The 2,839-nt window shown below is 44.9% G+C and overlaps 1 long non-coding RNA gene across 1 annotated transcript in view; it reads right to left on the reverse strand.

Annotated features, from left to right (window-relative positions):
• Positions 1-1,307: 1,307 nt before the first annotated feature.
• Positions 1,308-2,839, reverse strand: part of LOC103912717 — a 2,156-nt gene continuing 624 nt past the window's right edge. Inside the window, exons 2-3 of the long non-coding RNA XR_663391.1 lie at positions 2,317-2,551; positions 1,308-1,427 (exon numbers count right to left, since the gene is read on the reverse strand). This is a non-coding gene — a long non-coding RNA (uncharacterized LOC103912717). The remainder of the gene's footprint in view (positions 1,428-2,316; positions 2,552-2,839) is intronic.

The raw sequence follows: 2,839 nt of genomic DNA on the forward strand, positions 1-2,839 counted from the left end.
AAGCAAACACACACCACCTCAAAACGCTTTCAACGGCTTATTTTCACCCTGATTAAACTGAAGTGAGGGCAAGAGAAAGCACAGGTCCTGTAGTGCTTCCCGGCCACCGAAAAGAAACCCACCAGACGAGGCCGAGATCCTGGATTACAGGGGATTTAAAAAGAGAGAAGGTGGTTTTTAGAAGCAGGACTGAGCACAGGCTTCAAGTCCATGTTTTGGCTACAAGTTTCCAGCTGTGGTGGCTGACTAGGAATGGGACTGCTCCCTACTTGTCTTCCAGAAGCAAGGACACAGATTCCGTCCCCAGGAGCAGAGCAGCCGGCACACAGGACTGCAGGCTTCATGGGCTCCATCCGGCGGCAGCTTTGCTCACTTATCTCCACCAGAGCAAGTTCAGGTTTATGTTGTAAATAATGGTCTGTGAAGAAGGTTAACGCATCATGTTTTCTCGAATTCTCCACGTCAGTGTACAACATTGCGCCCCGACAGACATGACAAGAAAAACCAAGCTGTCTGTCCCCATCACTCCACAGACAGGCACCTGTTTATAGCTTGTGGGTTAGGGCTGACTGGTTTTCAGACCTATCCCCTAAAACCTTCTCAGTGATGATCATAACTAAATCTTTTTTGCCTACTACTTAGAAAGGCTTTATGTTCATCTCCATACCTGTGTTCATACCTTGCCCTTCATCCCCTTGTCAGATCACATGCTAGCCTTAGCGCAGTCTGCTGATAAACAACCCAGAAGCAACCCAAAATATAATTATATAACCCTTATAATCCTATAAGCGATCCAAAATATAACTATTTAGCTTCTGCACAAAGCAGATGCATGCAGAGGCTTGGTGTCATTTCCCATCATTGGAAAATCCCAGGAAGACATTCCTGCCTTCAAATACATACTTTACTTCATACAAAATTGATGGAGGACATAGAGCTGTACAAGGTTTGTAGCCAGAGAGAGTATCAATTATTAGCCCAAATAATGTAGCTGGAAGAAAACAGAAAAGATTTTGAGTAACAAGCCTTTAAATACTTATCCCGGCAGAGAGAGAGTGAAATCTGTGCTACTTCTGTTTGAATGGCAGCAGATAAGACATTTTACAGACTTTCAGAAACTTCACCCTCTCCTGCGCAGGGCACTAGCGCCAGCGAAGCAGGCTGCACTGGGAAACTCACAGTGCAATTGTGAGGAGGCTCTGGGTCAGAACTGCACATAAGTAGGTGCAGCTTCAGCATCTTATTGCGATGAGCGTCTGCTAAGTATTTAGTGTCCGAGCTCAAGAAATGCTATGTACTCACAGTAGTAACTTCAGCCACGGTTTTAGGAGCTTGACAATTCTGAAAGTTTCTTTTACTTTATTGCTGATAAAATAGGGAATATATTGCCAGATGAACACGCCAATAGACAGAGATGACAAAATGGCCTGGTGAAAGAAAAAGGTGAGAGAAGCGGTCAGATTTTACGAAGCCTGGTAAGCTGGAAAAACTTTTGCACATTTTTAATATGGTAAACATGTGTCTTTCAAAATCTGTTTCAGGCTTGTGATCAAATTGCCCCTCTGTCGTTTTTTAAGAGGGGGAAGGGCACAGCAGATGGAGAAGGACTGATCAGAATACCTGATCCATCTCTATTAAAAACCTGGTGTTTCAAATTTCTTTCTAAGCTGAGGCAAAGAGAGTAACAGAGAACCTACCATAACAGCAGCTCATCTGTTCAGTCACTTGATGTATCTCGTTATTGATGAAGTCACTGAGACTCAGCTTTATCTTGTGCACAAGCACAATAGTGGCACCATATTGAAATGTGTAAATATATTTTCAGAAACTATGTAAACCACCTCCTCTGTACTGACAGAATTATGCACTTAGAATACGTGAAACCCTGAGAAAATGCTGCTGCCTTGGGTTCCAAATTCCTTTGATTCCTCATCTTAGTTTTATTGCATATGCAGTGTTATCTGACAAATATATTTGCCTGACTATTTAAAAACTACTTTGTCTTATCATTTAAACAGCTCCTGTCAATGTTACTTGGTCCTTGTTCACACTGCTATCCCTATGAGTGATGATACAGAAATAGATCAGGTTAAGGTTGGTGCGTGTAGCCCAGATCCGTAACATCGGCATTTCTTATTCCTGTCTGTGGTAGCGAGTATTTTGGAGGGAATGAAGGCTTCAGAAGGATAGCTGCAGGGTCAGGGATAAGAACTGCTTTTTCTGACTTCATTTCCCTTCCCTCCATGCCCGTGCCCATCCCGGTTTTGCTGAGGTTTCTAATACAAGGGGGTATCGGTCCCTTGGGTACCAACTCACGTTAAGCCCTGCTGGGCTGCGCAGCCAGGAGGGAGCGGAGGCAGAGAGCAGGAGGAACAGGATAGGAACAGGACGGCTCCTACACCAAGGTGTTGACGCAGAAGCTACCCATGCCCTGAAGAAGTATTACAACGTGGCTCCACAGACACATGCCACAGCCTTTGGCCAAACACCAGCGACCCACGGGGCTTTGTATCCAACTTCTCTAGCAGATCTGGAGTGTGGAAAACATCTCCTAGGGGAAAAAAAAAAAAGGGGGGGGGGGAAGCAAAAAAAGAGACAAATGAAAGGAACTCTGCAAATCCAGATGTTGGAATTTTCCAATCCCCCTAGCAAGACAAGATAAGCAGGGGATAATCCTCGTTTATATAACTTTTTATTTTTTTTTAAATAAAACCTGAGACCAACAGGCATGTTTTCACAAGGTTTGCTTGCTTCTTCTCTAAACCCACGCCGAGAAATTTCGGGAGGCCCCGCACCCCCTCGGGCCGCAGCGCCGTGCCGCGCCGCGCCATGCCGCGCC

This window comes from Pygoscelis adeliae, unplaced genomic scaffold (assembly GCF_000699105.1).
Source record: "Pygoscelis adeliae isolate BGI_AS28 unplaced genomic scaffold, ASM69910v1 Scaffold172, whole genome shotgun sequence".
Lineage (NCBI taxonomy): Eukaryota > Metazoa > Chordata > Aves > Sphenisciformes > Spheniscidae > Pygoscelis > Pygoscelis adeliae.